At 20.3% G+C, this 18,617-nt stretch overlaps 1 protein-coding gene across 2 annotated transcripts in view; it reads right to left on the bottom strand.

Annotated features, from left to right (window-relative positions):
- Positions 1–18,617, bottom strand: part of LOC129605641 (ATP-binding cassette sub-family G member 1) — a 46,912-nt gene that overhangs the window by 28,154 nt on the left and 141 nt on the right. Inside the window, exon 1 of one of the 2 annotated variants that reach the window (XM_055515533.1) lies at positions 11,023–11,223. The exons of the other annotated variant lie outside the window; for it this stretch is intronic. The gene's annotated coding sequence lies outside the window, so the exon portion shown is untranslated. Of the gene's footprint in view, positions 1–11,022; positions 11,224–18,617 lie in introns of those variants that run through there. 2 annotated transcript variants of the gene reach the window in all.

Raw genomic sequence — 18,617 nt, 5'->3', positions numbered from 1 at the left:
ACCATTAAATATGTACTCACATACATATACACTATTAATATGTTTAATTTTTCTTAAATAAATATTGTACTAAATTTACTTCTATTTGAATATTTGTAAGTAATTTTTCGATTGTACTAAATTTAATAGGTTTTATTACAAATGTACTTTATATATGCAAATAAAAATTATAACAATTTATGTATAGATTTATTAGTAGATACTAAAAGTACAATTACTTAGTTGCACATAAATATAACAGTACAACTTACGAGTCTCAAATCAAGTTTACTACTATCGGTTAAAGTGAATATAAAGAAGATATTTTCAAATGCACACAATAGAATTTCAAATTACACACTACATCTATCAAAAACTAAATAAAATTGCGTACAACTTGGAAAATTTAAAAATGCGCACAAACAAATGTTGTCTTTTTATTAATCTTTACTGCTATATCTAGAATCTTTATAATTACAATATTAATAACTGGGAAATTTTTTAAAAAAATTGCATCATTAATTCACTTCATTGCCATTTTATTTAATAAGAATGATGTTGCATTTGTGGGAGCGAGTTTTTATAATATCTCATATCCTTAAATTAAAATTATAGAGTAAGTATAATAGTTAATAATTAAAAGTTACATGAATGTAAAATATAAACATAATTTTTAAATTTATTTTATGAAAGTTGTGTTTTTCAATTGCCTATTTGTGCTTATTTTCAATTAAAATTAATGTTATATGAGAAATAAACATAGTTTTTAATGAATTTCAAAAAAAAAAAAAAAAAAAAATTACTTGAATGTTTTTTACTATTTACAAAAAAAAAATGTTGTAAAACATTTTTACAGTAATTAATATCAATAAACACACAATAATTAATTATTAAATTTTTGCAATAATTATTATTAATTTTTTAATTATAAGTAAATATATATTTATACCATATTCCATTTAAAATATGTAAATTATTCAATTAATAAAGTAAATTACTTCCTTACATTCATTTAGAAATTAATTTTCCATATTAAAGATTATAATAAGTTGCAATACTTATTTAGAAAATTGTACTTTAACCGTATATTAAATATTCCATTAAATGCGTGTATCTATATATATAAAATTTTGAAAAACTCAATCATGAGTACTTCAAATTATAACTCGCATTAGCTAAGGGTACTCTGCATATTCTTATACATAAGTATATGAATTCGGAATTAGTCATATTACCAGAAATGTCATTATAAAAATGTATACCTGTATACGATACTACTACTTATCCTATATACAATTTAAAAATTATGAATTAAATTTTAAAATCTTTAACTTTTTAAAACAAAAATTAAAACTGTATATAGTTTATAGAGATAAAAAATTTATTATTTGAAATTTTAACTTGACCTTAAATCATAAAAAATATAATTAAAAGTTTTATTTCACATCATAAACAATAATGCTTATAACTACAACTATTCAATAACTACTATAAAAATTTATATTATATTTACAATGGAAGCTATAACAAAACATCGTGAATTTAAATTATAATACGAAAATTTAATCATGTATATAGAAACTCTTAAGAACAATCAAAAATACAAAAGAAATGCAAATTCTACCCTATATACGGAGGTTCCACTGTGGTACTTTACATACACGTTTTCTAAAAATTATAAATAAAATTACTATTATAAGATTAGTTACTAGCAATTATTAATAATAGACTTATAATAGATTTATAATTATTTTAAAAATTATTATTTTCTAACGATTTTATTAAGAGTGTGCACACGATTTATTATAGTTAATTAAGATATTATAGTAAAGTAATTTTTAATCACGTGCACAAATTTCTTGAAAACTCGCTATAAATTGAAAAGGGAATATATTAATATTAAATTTGCTATATAGGAGTATACTTTTATTATACTTAATTTAATTAATAAATAATTCAATTTATTAATCATAAGTATTTTAATTAATAATTAGTTCAATTTAAATTTTATATCTTATAAAATTTAAATATAAGTATTATTAACTTTTAATAAATTAAGACACGCGATCAGATTTAACGTAAATTATAATAAATTGCAAATAGACTATAATATTATATTTTAATTTTTTATATGTAAACATTAACATTTATAATAATGTTAAGCAAATATTATATAATTCCCTTAACATCTTTTTAATTAATTTTATTATACTTTTATAATTTATATGCTTTTTCTATATTAATTAATTTTCAAAGTTGGAAATGTATATAGACTATATCTAAAAATTAAGAAAATACAATTAATTAACGTAAACTTGAAATTTTTATATTTCATCAAATCTAAGGATTATCTTTAATAATTTGAACAATTTACTGATTTCAAAAATCACAATTATTATTTCTTGCTTTGTAATTATACAAATTTACTATATTATGTACGTGAATTAAAATTTCTCTAGTCTTCATTATTTTAATTTCAACAATAGTTTGTGGTTATAGACATAGACACAATATGTGCATCATGTTATTTAAAATAATATTATTTATATTTCTTATTTAAAGTGTCTATTTTCTAAAATCACATAATTCAGAACATGTTAGTCAATAATAAACAATTTAGGATGCACCTATATAGCATTATTTGAAAGTAACACTTTGACAAACGTCATACATATTTTGTATATGAAAATTACATGTGTTAAAATATTTTACAAAAAAAAAGAAATCTTACATTCAATTAAAAATTTATAAATTTATTATGTTCCAAATGAATATCAAAAATTTCTAATAACCATAAAACAAAAACACAAAAAAACAATTATAAATAAGCAAACATAGAAATTTGCATTTCATTATTTATGAAAATTTAAATATAATAATTTTTTCTTATATATGTATAACACATAACGTATACACTATTCAATTCAACTGAATTTTTATTACTTAAACAAAATTAAAGTTAACAATATTCTATATAGTAAAAATATTAAACAAATTTTGTGCTCATTTTCCTCTTAAAGAATCAAAAATAATTCACACAAAAAACAAAAATAAAAACAAAAATTCGCCTTATCAATTTCATATTATGTAGTATTACTCGTATGTATGTACTCGTATGCGGCGACCCAAATTCTAAATTAATTCTATATACTTTTTAATTTTTGTTATTTGAGATATTATTTAAAAAAAAAAGAGTTGATTATAATTAAAATTTTATTTGTTTCTCTTTAAAATCCTATATATGTAATTGAAATTTCATTTTAATATTAAAATTTTTTATATCATAAAAAAATTATAATGCTTTCTAAAGAAAAAACCCCATTATACCTTCTTCACATATTATGCTTGTAGAAAAAAAATAATAATTACGAATATAATAATTATGCTATAACCTAATTTTATCTTATATAAACACTCAATATCAAATAATGTTCAAAAAATAATTTGTATATGAATAAAATGAATCCATAAATAAAACAAAATTCACGCGATATCGTAAAGTACTAAAATTAATTAAATTTTATCTGACCTTATTTTTATTCATAAATATTAAGTAAAACGAATATAGAAAATTATAAGATATTATTATAATTATTAATAATATGATATATTAATATAAATCGATAGTATAATAGTTTATCGATATTAGTATATGTAAGTATATAGGTATATAACAATATTTTGTATTATGAAATATTTTTACTATATGTTTACAAGAATTCTATTATAACAATGTAAAAGACCTTGACTTTTTTTTAAATCAAGTACAAAAGAAAAATTTAAATATTACTTTTAAAAGTATATATGTATATATGTATAAAAGAAAACCTTAAATTCGATTATATATATATTATATGATTTACATTTCAAAAAAAGAAATCAACAAACCAAAACAAAAACGATAAAACATACAAGATCCACGATATAAACAAAAAATATATAATTAAAAATATTTTTAATTTATACTGTATATATATATGTATGTATATAATAATATAATTAATAAAGATACAATAAAAATTTCATTTAAATATTATTTTCTTTTTTTCATTATATTTTTTCAAAGTTCATTTATAAAAAATATATAGAAAACTAGTTACAAATCAAAAACAAATATTAGATATGTATATATATACATATGTAAAAAAAATACATATACATAATATATGTAAGATAAACAAAATAACAAATAAAAATAATAAAAAAAAATAGAACGTTTTATTATAATAAAAACATTTAAAAAATACGTCATTAATAAATAATATGGTTAGGTGTTACCACATAATAAAATTAACATATAAAACAGTATACGTTACATATATTTTGCATTTGAAATATGAGAAAATTTTCCTATCAGTTAAAATAATACAAAAATTTATTAAAATATTTTGAATTGGTTTTGTTAATTTGGACACCTCAGTATATATATACACATTTAAAATTAAGTGATTTTTTTGTAGACCTCTTTAATAGTCAATTATTTTGCTGTAGATTTTTGATATTGATTAATTAATGAATTTCTTTTTTAATTTTACATTATTTTTTCAAGTAAATTTCAAGTATTTTTTCAAGTATTTCAAGTATATTTTTAGTACTGCATACAATATTTTCTATTTTGAGTACCGACACTTTTATAATCATAATTGCACACTACAATTAATACCGTAGTATTTATACAATAATATAATTATAATATATAGAATATAATATAATGTATTACAATATTTGAAATTCTTTTTATAAAATTAAAATTATATTCACGTGTTAAATAAAAGTTATTTGATATGAATTTAAATTATATTTGCTCGCATATCCATAATAATATAATTACATATATATATATTATGTATATTATTTAAATATAATTTTACACTTTCATTTTTTATATGAATTAAATATTAAATTTACATGAATTTAATTAATATGTTGATTTACTTAATTATTTTTTAACATATTGTGTTAATTTCTTATAGTAAATTAATTTTAAAACATAAAACAAATTTACTTGTATATTTTTTTCACTAACATACATAAGTATGAGTAGGAAAGTTCGGCGTGTATCTCAAGTTCGGCCGTACCGATTTTTATGAAATTTTATATGTAAGTTTATTTCGACCGTGGCACGCATTGATCAACTTTTGGCGGGCCTTTTTTACTTTTTCGAAGAAAATATTCAACCGATTTATACTTGAAATTCCATATATAAGCAACGCTTGACCGTCCGCGAAACCTTCTAACTTTTGGAAGAAATCAGGCGTCAGCAACTGGGCGTTTATTACGGGCCAAACATACATTTTTGCATATATAAAGAGAAATAATCAACCGATTTTATTTGAGTTCTGGTTGTTACCGAAACTAACTGGCGAACATTTCAGGGAATTCGGCTAGCACATAGCGAAACTCTACTAAGAGCCAAATTTGCATTTTTCTAGGTATGTTAAGTATAAGCTTACTAATGTCCTAAAAATTGGAAAGAAGTATTTGACAGACATTTTTATAATATTCTGTAACACTTTCACTTTGCGGTCGGTTATGTGCTGACACATTTTTTTTGAGTTATCATGCAATCGCACGAACTGGCGGACATGTCTTAATTAACGTAGAATTTTACGCTAAGCAAGAATATATATTTGCAAGTGCCCAGACCGCAGTTAATATATACCGTTCGCGAGGGTGTATAAGGTATAAAGGAAATGTTTTAATATTTAACTAGATGATGATTCATTTTTAACCGGATAAGTTTAAAATGTAAAACATATTAATGTACATATAAATGTAAAAAACATGATAAATATAATAATAATAAAGTAAATTATATTACATATTATTTAATAGAATATTTTATGTTACATTACTTTTAATTAAAAGAAGAAAAATTAAAATTATTAAAATTTATAAAAAAAAACTATTAAAAACTCAAGGTGGAAGCTCACTTCACTGAACATCCTTTATGCACATAATGTATAATAAATTTTTTTATATACAAAACATTTATACTACTTATGTATACGCATAGTTATTAAAATTTTTTAAATTAATTTCATTAAACATCATATGAAATAACTTTTGCAAATAACTTAAAATTTAAAATTAAAAAACAAATTCAAAATTATACAAAAAGGAAATTGAAGAATAGAACAAATATTTTTAATTATAATAGTCATCAGTACTCATATACATATATAAATACATGCATATAAAATAAAAGTAAGTTTCCTGGTATCAATATAATAGGCATATGTTGTCATCAGATATAAGTAAACTATTTGTATTTAGAATTTTATTAACAACTAATGAAAAAATTGCTTTTTTTTAAAATAAAGATTAAAAATAAAAATTATTTTTTTAATTATAGCTATTATATGGAAAGTAATTATGGAATTTTTTTACAGCTTATATAATTACTGTATAGTAATTAAAATTAAATATGATTTTTATCATTTTATTTTTTACCTATACGTAACCCCAGCCCGTATTTGATTAGAAGGCTATCATAAATTTGTTACTTCCTTCCTAACGCTATGTGGAAATGAAATTCTGAATTTTGTTTAACGTTAAGATCTCATTCGATCTCGATTTGTTTTACTTAGAATAGATAAATTTAGAATTTGTTCTTGTAATAACTTTTATAATTTTTTATCATTTTATAAAACTTATTGTTTTTTTTTTTCGTCGCAATACGATATGTCGCAAAATGAAACGTAGCCAAAGCTGGTTATTAGTATATATCAAAGGTAAAGTAATCAAATTATTATAAATTAATGAAAAAAGTAATACGTAGATATGTATATATAAAATTCATATGTATATATAAATCAACAAATTAATAAATTTATACATTTGAACATCACTTTTGGAAACTAATTTTATTAAAATATTTTAATATAAAAAAACATTCGTGAATTATAAAACTATGTTAATCAAGTGACAAATCAGTAAATACCTTTCACGTCCACCGATATTAAGTGATCCTTCTTACCTAACTGTTATACTAATGTTATTTTAACTCGCAATATATACAACAGATTCCTAATTAATAAAAAAGGACTACATTGTTATTATTTGCGTTTCATTTAAGAAGATTTCAACACTACAAATTATACCCTATTAAGTAATTGGGTATAATATTTAAATAGTATTGTTTTGTTGTATAGAAACCATAATATAACAGTATAGGTGTAAAAACGAACCTGTAGATTTGATTATTAATGATTTTTTTTCGAAAAAGAATAAAATGCTATATCTATATCGGTATATACCTAATAAGAAAATAATAATTTATGTATGCATATGTTTAGTATACATGTATGTTTGGTCTTAAATATAAAGTGCGTATTTTATAAAATATTATACTCGTATTCCAATTATATATATGTAAATATGTATAGTTACAAGAATACTAGATAGATAAATAATAATTTATTCATAAATATTTTATTAAGACAAATGAATGATAATGAAAATTATTTTTAATTTCTTATTGAAATATTTTTATAATTCTAAATTTAAATTATTTCATTCCATGATACTTACTAATTGTTAAAAAATTAAACGAGAATAGAAAACAAAAATGAAAAAGCAACAACGTGACTTAAAAATTTACAATGTGAAAGTAAAAAAAAAGCATATAACTAATTAGAATAGAATTCTTGTATATCAATTTACTTCTTTACATATACATTGTTATATACATTGTTTTTCGAGATATATAAGAATGTTAAAACATTAAGTAGTGCGTATTACATTAAGTATGATATAAGTATACATAGTTACATATTTACGCGCGTAAACATGTGAGTATTTGTATATTTTGCATTTTAAATATATTATGTACAAATGCAATTATCATAATTATAAAATTAAATGTAAATTAAAATTAACTTTGAGTTAAAACGTATAAATTATGATTAATCAAATGCGTTCCTTATAAGAATATTTTTTATACAACATATACCGGATAACACTGCATTTATAAATATCTGAGTTGTTTGACAAGAAAGAAACGATTATTTTATTTGTAAAAGAGAAAGAATTTTTTGTATAACAGATTTTATTAGAAATTTTGTGCAGTAAAAATTTTTTTTTGTTTATCACAGAAATTTTTAAAATATCACTTATATACACAATATTCTTTATTTTACACTGACATGCACCTGTTGCAGGTACATAATAATGAGCTTATACAATATTTTACTACATTTAAACTCTTCATACATTATCAAGTATGTTAAATGACACAATATTACATTTACATTTCTCTTTTTTGTTTACGTAATGTAAATGTGTACATAATATCGAAATTGATAGATTCTCTTCGTAATAATATTATTAACATAAAATAATAAAAACCGACAAAGAATATATTGAATGCATTTATGCGCAGTACCATAAATTTGCAATATGCTTTCTCTTAACTAAAAACAAACACAAAAAAATAAATTCATAATTATTAAACTAAAACATTTAACAATATAAGAAATTATGTATAATATGATAAATTTTATGTAGAAAATTGTAAAAATATTAAAAATATTACAATATAAAAAATAAAATATTTATAATTTAATTAAATTTTCATTTATATATTTCGAAAGAAATACTCAGAAATGAAAATACAAATGAAAAAACATAATGAATATTATATAATCTTATTAACCCAAACAAATAAAAATATAATATTATATAACAATTTTACAATTTTTCTGTATACATAGTAGCTAATTTTAGTATGTATAATTATTATTAGTATACATTCCTCCTCTTATCTATACAAAAAGTGTAACGAAATAAAAACAAAAAAAAAAAGACAAAAAATAGAAGAAACTATAAAAAAAAATTTGATTATTGCACTCTCTCAATCTTTCAAACAATATCAGTATTGTATAATAAATATAGTGCAATATTTCAAGGTCATTTCTATCAGAATACAAAAAATGGCACACAAATAGATAAAGAAGTATGAGAGAAAAGAGAGTTTTAAATCAGAGCTTTTCAAAAATACAAAGTAATATACAGTTATACTCTTATATTTGTATAAAATGTTTTGATTAACATTGTACGTTATGGTAAATGAATAATATTGAGTATGTAAATAAATAGGTTACCAATTAAAGTATTTGCAAAAAATAAATTTTTTTTTTTAATATTTTTAGTATTTTAATAAAACAAAAATTAATTTAATATTATTATTGCCTATATAGTTTATAGTGATATACAGAAGACAATTTTTGTAATTACACAAAGGAACTTTGTTATTACTTGCAAGAGCCGCTCAAGAAATAGTTCGTTGGAGATATTAAAAAAATTTGTCTTCTGTATATCACTATAAACCACATACATAAATGTATACACAATGATTTTAAGCAATTTTACTAAATAATGAGACTGTTTTTAAATTAATTATTAAAGTTTATATATACAGAAATGAACCGCTCATATATAATTATTATTTATTGAAAAAACCAAATAATTTTTATTTCTAACAAAAAAAAAAATTATTTCAAATTGAAAATCGTTCTGAATTGCTCAAATATTAACATAACAAATTCATTAATTTTACATAATATTATCGATTAATGTATAGAGTGCACATAAATGTGTATAAGGAATATATGTTGATATTTTCCAAATAAAATACCTATAGTACCTAAAAAAAACGTTTTCAACAATGTAACATGAAGTGTATCCTATAAACTTCTATTACACATACAATATATAAGCAAGTAAATTTAATATAAAATTTACGCGACATTTTTCTAAAAGTTAACTCAAAAAAAAACCAAAAATTGAGGTTAAATGCTTTAGAATACGATATAGTAATAATTTGTTTTTATCTTTTACTTGTGTATATAATTAAATTTTAATTTGATTTTTTTTTTTAAAAAGTAGTTCTATTTAGTTCATTCTATATTTTGTAGATTTTATGTTATTTTTTTGTTTTGCCTTTTCAGTAATAAATATTTTTAAAAAAAATATAGTTAGATTTTCCTAAAATAATTGTTTAAAGTAAATAATTCTTTAAATTCTTGTTTAAAATATAAGTAGCATACCGGGTACAATTATTGGCATTCTAAAAATTCGGTACAATTATTGACGCGCCTCGATTGTTATAGTAATGCTTAGTCGAGTATTTATTATAATTATTTGATTATTAATCACAATAATTAATTACGAATTCTTATTATTTGATATTTTGTTCATTCTAATTTTATTACATAATTTAAATTAATTGATATATGAAGATTTGTACAAAATATAAATATTAAAAATAAAAAAAAAAAATTTTTAATTGCATAAATTTATATTATTATTCGTTAAGTTCCGGTTAAGCAAAATTAATTACAAATTCTTACTTTCTTAATCCTTAATTTTAGTAAATTAAGTAAATAATTTGATGGTATAAACGAAATCGAAAAAAAAAATTTTTCTACTGCATAATTCTATAACAATTTGGCCTTTTTTTTTTTTAGAACTAATAAAAATTAACTCTAGCTGCCCTGAAAACTTATATTTTCTCAATAATTATTATGATTGCTTTTTTTTTACAATATAAAAATTAAATACGAAATAAATAAAATTTTTAAGACAAACAATTATTATGTTATATCTTATACCATATATACCAAAACGAATTGAAAAATTTTATAATAAATTTATAGCCTTTTTTTAAATGAGAGCTACACAAAATTCGGAAATTAATCATAAACAAAAGTGTATGAATAAAAAATACATAAATGTAAAAAATTTGAGAGAAACTGTTTTATTCACAATTCACTACTAATATATTGTACATAATATTTTATTGTACACTGTACTAAAAATCTCTTTATATAGTTATAAATGTAAAATAATACGTATTTACGTATAGTTTTATTAATAATACATTGAACCTATATATATATTTTTACATACATACATACATATGCACATAATATAGAAATTTTCTATAAAAAAATAAAATAAAAGAAATTGCATTTTTTAGAACTATAAACACATTTTACAGAACATTAAAGAATATATTGAGAACATTTAGTTAATACATACCTTGAATTAATTACAATTATATATATATATATATATATATATTTAAATATATATTAGAAATAAAATCACTCAAATTTAAATTAACTATTCCAAAAATTGGAATAGGTACATTAAATGTACTTAAAATTGAAAATAAATTAATTTATTTTTTTGCAGATATTTTTTTTTTTTAATTTTAATCTATAGCACTACAAAAAATTTTATTAATTTAAATGTACACATTATATACGTACATACAATTGTAAAACAATGAAATTAAATTTATTATTTTTAATTTTATTATTTTAAAAAACAAAATTTTTTTTTTCTTACACTTTCGTTTTTTATTTTTTAAATAAAATTTTTAATTAAATTTTATTTTCATTTGGAAATAAACACTATTTTTTTTTTTTAATTATTTTTTGTACACTTGCAATTTTACAATTTAATAAAAATTAATTATTTATTTTATTTTTTTTTATTTTTTTAATTAATATTCATATATAAAAATTATTAAATAATTTTTTTAATATTTTTTTTTTTTTCTATAAATTCGCTTATATGTGCAATTATTGGCGGTTCAAAATTCTAAATGATTGCATTTTTTTTATTGTCAATAGCTTTTATACTTGTTGTATTTATGTAAGTATGTATACAGTAAACGTAGTTAAATATTATAAATGAGAAAAATCAAGAAAATTTTTATGAACTATATAAAACGATTTTCAATGTGAAGTGAGAATGAAAATGAGAGAGATAAGAAAAATTTTTAGAATCTCTTTAAAATTATTAACTTTCGAACTGTAAATAACTCAATATATATATACGAGTGTTTATTATGTATAGAAAATAATTTTGTATATACAATTTTTAAAACTAAGCAATGATGAATCTTTTTAAAAAATAAAAAAAAAAAAACCAAATTTTTTTTTCTCTTTTGTAAGAGAAAAAAAAAAATAAACTTTTCTTATTTTTCTTTTGAATATGGAAATAAAAAAAAAATATATACACAACTAACTTACTAACTAACGAACTAAACTAACCATATATGTAATAATGAATATTCTTAAGTGAATAAATTAAATTTTTTTTTGTAAACGTGCGACTAACTAGACATTAAAAAATAAACTGAAAAGACAACAAAAGTTTTACAATTTGTTCTGTTTTATAGACAAACATACATATAAATGATATGCATATAATTTTTGTATGAATATATACACACATCGTATACATATTTATGTAGATTTTCATTTTAATAAACTTATACTTCTTCTACATTGCTGTATATACATATATATATATATAATACTGTTTTTGGTCACAATATGTACGAAGTTTGATCAAAAGTTTTTATTTTTTATTTTTTTTTTTTTGCATTTTTTTTTTTTTGATATTTTAATTAATTGCTTATTTTAATATTTTAACAAAATTTAGATTTTTATTTTTCTTTTTTTTATTTTAATATTTAATTTTTAATATAATTCAATTTATATTTAAAATCTAAGATAGCAAATATAGATTATTTTAAAAGACAGAGAGTGGGGTCAAAATAACGTATATAGTATATGAACAGTTACTAATAAAATGACTAAAGTTACAGTACCTTGCTGTATTTTGCATTTCATTTTTTTATTAAAAGTCGTCAAATGTATAATTAAATCAAATTATATTTTGAAAAAAGGATGTTAACTCCAAATAATTTCACAGATTTAGGTTTTTTTTTAGTACTCCTCTTGGGGATCAAAGGGCTTCCACATGACATCTTTACCTCATTCTATTTTTTGCTATTTACTTGATTTGACCCCATTCTGATTTTACAGATTTACACTTTGTGGATTGCACTTCAAGCTCATTTTAGCGATATTATTGGCGGATTTTCTAAAATATTCTGATTTACAAAATTAGTTTTAATACTAAAGTATACATTTAACGCAGTTAAAAAAAAAATCTGATGTAAGCCGAACATAACCGGATTGCTTCAGATCTTGTTGCACAATATTACTTCTATGAGAGTTCGTAATTATAGTCTTTTATATAATGTACTTGGTTACTTCTTAGTTAATTATTTTACGTAAAAATCGGTTGAGCTGAACTTGAAATACTTGAATGTCAAGCAGACTATGAAAGACAGACAGACATCTTTCAAAAATTAATTTACGGCCGTCAAGCTCCATACATAATACAGAACCTCTATACTCCAATTCGGTACCATTCCATAACCTCCCCATTGCAATGCTGTTGGATGAAACAAGCATTATTTTTCAATTGAAAACTTTTCAATCGTACCGCCTATCCAACTATATTATTAGTGTCACAGTTCACCAATGACATAAATATAGGAATACTTATGGGAATTATTAAAATAATTTAACTACGGCTTTTCAGTAATAAAAATTCACATATTCTTATTATATATAAATACAAGCAGTAACTTATATATTATATTAATTCTTTATGTATTATGTTTTTCTTATATTTTAGAATTAAATTTACAAAACAATATATTAATATATCAAGAAGTACATACGATAGTATTTTACATACATATATACATATATATACACACATTTATATTTGAATATATCATGCATTTTGATATTTGCATACCTTTAGTTTATTATTATATTCTTTTAAATAGAAACACATACATAATTAATGTAGAGGTATCAGTCAACTATAGTAAACTAAATATACAAAATTACTTATACATATAGATGTACATGTTGGCGATAATATGCATAAGTGTGTCCTATTCTTAATTAATTGTTATATAGAAATAATTAATAGCCTATATTAGTAATAGACATTTATTTTATAATTTTTAAGATATTTATTTTATATTTTCAAACACCAGTCATAATTTTACATTTTAATGGTTATGTAAATATTTTAAAGAATGCACTGTTACACCACCCACATTGAATTCTAATTATATACGTGTACAGAAACTAACGCGTGACGTAGCAGGCATATTATATGTAATAAAAATAATTAAAGTTTATAAAACTTTTAATTACTAACATCAAATAATAACACTATTTTGAACTAAACAATTGCACATTAAATAAAAATATCTATGACCACCCATTCATACATATGTATACATACATATATGTATTTATCTCATACGAGTGTACAAATTATGTTGTAGCATTTAAGTAAAATCAACAAAAAAATCATTTATGTACATAATAAAATATAAAATTACACATTAATTAACCTTTGATTTGAAAGGGTTATTATTTTACAAGCATACTGTGCATATTTGTATATATGTATATGCAATGCACATATTTGTGTAATAATTTAATTATAACAAAAATGTACATTTAAACTGCTACTCTTTATTTAACATATAAGTTGAATGTATATCTACTGACATGTTAAGTACCTGCTAATATTTTTAGGTACTTTATATAAATGTAATTATGTATATGATCTATATATGTACACTTTTATAGATAATTTTATACATAATTTAGTAAAAGCATGTCTTATAACTTCAATCTCATAAGATTGAAGTTATAAGACTTTCTCTTTTAAGAAATAAACAGTTTTAAAAATACGACATAACAAATTAAATTAAATGGTACAATTTTGTTTAATAAGTTTTTTGACAATAAGGTTTTAATATCTGTACGTTAAAGAATCATTTAAAGTAATTCTGCAAAAAAATCGGCTTAATACCAAATACGCAAGCATTACTGGGATGCTTAAGGAATGCCGAAAAAAGAGAAACATATTAGAACAGGATATATAGAAAAAAAAGCTGTTTTTCAAACAAGATCGTCAGGGGATACACTTTAATTAATCACTCGCTCTTCTACATCGAGAAGTTCCTAAATATTTAAATGTAAGTACATGATTGATTGGTTCTTGTAGGACTCAGTTTTATTTGTTATTTTACTGTTTTTAGCCGAAATAAAGATGAATCCCATTGGTATTGCATGAAAATGAAATAAAAACCTGTTGCCCATAATCATGTATATAACCGCAGTATGGAAAACAATGACAAGATAAAAAAATGATTATGTTTTCCATACAATAAACTGTTTTATTTTATTTAAAACCTTTAATAAAACTGATATTAAAGCCTCTAACCTATACAGTTTTAAGGGATAAATAATCATTTTTGTTTACACTTGAACTTTGCATATCCGCCACTGTTCATTTAATAATACATTGGTTTGGTTACTGGAAAAATGTATGAGGCAATATGAAATTATTTATTTGATCTACGGACTTGTGAACCTTTGCCATTTCGACTCGTTATTTCTGGTTTTTGATTTGGATTGAATAATAATTGAAAGCGTTTTTTTTTTTACTGATCTCATCAATTATTTCTAAATTATATCATAATTATTATTATAATAATGAAAATAATAATTATATATATATATGATAATTGATTCTTTTAAATTCTTCCAACCTTAGTATAAAAACTCATGTAATAAGATATTAATTATTTCGTAAGATTTTAATGAAATAATAAAAATTTAATATTATATAATATTTCTAACACAGTTTTTAAATTTTTATATATTGAAAAAAAAAAATTTAATTCGACAAATTTAGTTTAGTATGAATCGATAAATACAATAACAAATTAACTACATACATATATGCAAAATAAAAGTTTACCTTAAAACAAAATTATGTAAATTTGACATCATTGAAGAATTTTAATTTTTGATTCCATTAAAGGGATTCTTATTGGAAAAAAATATACATATGTATATATATACGTATATTATATAAATTAAGTAGTGAGCTTGAAATTTTTTTTGTTCAATCCAAATGAACCTTGAAATTTTATTTTAAATTTTATTTGTTTTAATTTGTGCATATTTTTTTTTTATTTTCGATTTTTTCTTATAATCGAATTCCATTTTTTTTCAATATAAAAAGTAAAAATAATAATAATTTATTATACCTAGTTCACATTTTAGGTATATATATGTATAAGAAAATGCGTTATATACATATATATATATACATATAATATGAAAATACAATATGAATCAATGAAATGTATGTATATAAGATACAATGTTGTATATCTTATTTTCTCACCTTTTTCATTCTCCTTATACTCGTAAATATGCAAACACAATTTTTTTAAATATACGAATGCATATATAAACATTAAACTTTTATGTTTGTGACACATGTATATATGTATAATATTATATACAAATTATACCAATTAATTTTAGATAGATATTAAAACTTATTAATATGCATACGTATATTAAAAATTGGGTTAATTATTATTATTAACTACAGAGTTCCAAATTTATAATTAAACATTATACATACATAAATATTTATAAAATTGAATAACATACATATGTATATCTTATATAGGTATATGTATGTATGTATCTTATATAGGTATATGTATTTATGTAGCGCTTTTCTACTAAATATAAATTAATTAGGTTCATTAATATTAATATATAAATTATTAAATTAGGAAGATTTTTAAAGTTATTTTTTATATAGGATGGAAATAGCAATTTGTATTACAACCGCGCACATAAATTTTGAGTAAAAATTTGTTAATCCAATTTTTTTTTTTAAATTGTAATTAAAATTTGAAATTAGTTTTGTATTTGTTTTGTATTTGTTTACATTTTCTTTTGCATATTATCTAAAAAATTTTAATTTTAGCTTTCTATTAAAGGACATATCTATCTATATATATATATATATATATCTAACACTCTAAACATAAAATATTTTAAGTTAATCAAAGTCATAATTTTATAGTACTCCCAAATATATGAACCTATATACAAAACAAGAAAGTAATTGAAGGTACATAGTTAGTATTTTTCACATTTATCGCAGTAGATAATTTTTTATTTTCATATGAGAAAGAAATTCTAAATTTTTAATATTTAAATTATGTTAGTTGTTATACTTTTATATAACAATTTATTTGTTTCCTTACAAATCACCATTTCAGTATTACATTATATTCCTAGAGAAATACAAGCAATATGTAAATTTATTTTGCAAATTTAGCCCTCTCATACGCAAGTATAATAAATATTTATTATAGAAAATAATCGACATACTTATTATATTCCATATTTAATTTGAACTAGTTATTAAATAATAATTATAAAATATTCTTTCCAGAATCGATTTTTATTGAAAAATTTTTAATTGTAAGAAAAGATATTAAAAACTTTCCATTTTACGTTCCTCTATTTATTTACTCTTTTACTTATAATATAAGCTATATATATTTTGCTCATACTAGTGATATTATATTAAATTGATATAAGTATAGTTTTGTAATATCGGTAGAACAGAGTATAATTTAATACATTATATATGGTTTCTTTTCTTTTGTGTGGACTCAGTAATTTTATAAAAAGGCATTCACCTTTATATAAATTATCATAATAGGTAGACAATATTATAATAATTTAGGTAGACAATAAGTAGAAATAATAATAATGTATGTATTGTGTTATACTCGTATATATAAAAATTGTATGTTCATAAATGGAAGTATGTATATGTGTATAATTATTATTATTAAATACGTTATACATATGTATTTTATATGTAGGCATTAAATTATTTTTATTAAACATATTTTAAATTTAATTTGTATTTTTGAAAGGATATATTCTTGGAAGAATGTCGATTTTGTACGTGTTATTTTAATATATGATGAGATGGTATCAAGGTATGTTACAATCCAATTACAAAAGTAGAATTACAAATTAAAAGCTAAAATATTGAAATCAAGTTTATTAATAGCTATCCCATTGTAAATAAAAATTTTGATTTCCTTGAAAAAAAAATAATAAATAATTCAGAATTAAATGCAGTTGTATGAGACGGAAAGGAGGAAATAAATAAGTCAAAATTTTATATATAATAAAATAATAATTTATTTTATAACCTATTAATTACATATATTTTAATCATATTGCAATAACTTTAAATTGTGCACTTGAATATAATTTTGAAGTTTTTGTGTGAGAACTATTTAGGTGCATATGTACTTAAAACTTTAAAATTTACAGTAAACTACACAACATCAAGTGAATAATTATACATACATATTTTTTTTTAGAATTACAATTACTCATTTGTGCGTGAGTAATTCAAATTGCAGAAAAATAATAATAAATTTTATATTGTCATAGCTTAGAAGAAAAGAACAATATTAGTCAATTTTATTTAACATATTATCAGATTTGCCATAATCAGCAAATTCTGAAATTTCGTAAAATTATTAAATTAATAAAAATGTATTAAAATAAATTAAATTAGATTTGAATTAAAGCCCTAATTTGTTAAAATTATTAATTATTGTCATCAGAACCAACAACGTTTTAACTGAAACAATTTAAGCATAACATTTTAGAATATTGATAACTACACTATAGATTATTAAATATGAAAATTCTAAAAATGTAATTTCGTATTGAAAATTTCTTCACACCATAAGAACTCCATAAGACATGTGAATTCAAAAATCAATAATATAAATAAAATAAATGCTCTAATGTACTCACAATTATCATATATACTCTAACAAGAAAATTAAAGATTTATTTAACCCCATTGTTGTTGAGGCACTGTTT

This window comes from Condylostylus longicornis, unplaced genomic scaffold, assembly GCF_029603195.1.
Source record: "Condylostylus longicornis isolate FDR11 unplaced genomic scaffold, ASM2960319v2 ptg000002l, whole genome shotgun sequence".
NCBI lineage: Eukaryota > Metazoa > Arthropoda > Insecta > Diptera > Dolichopodidae > Condylostylus > Condylostylus longicornis.
This window is presented reverse-complemented; position numbering and strand designations above follow the sequence as displayed.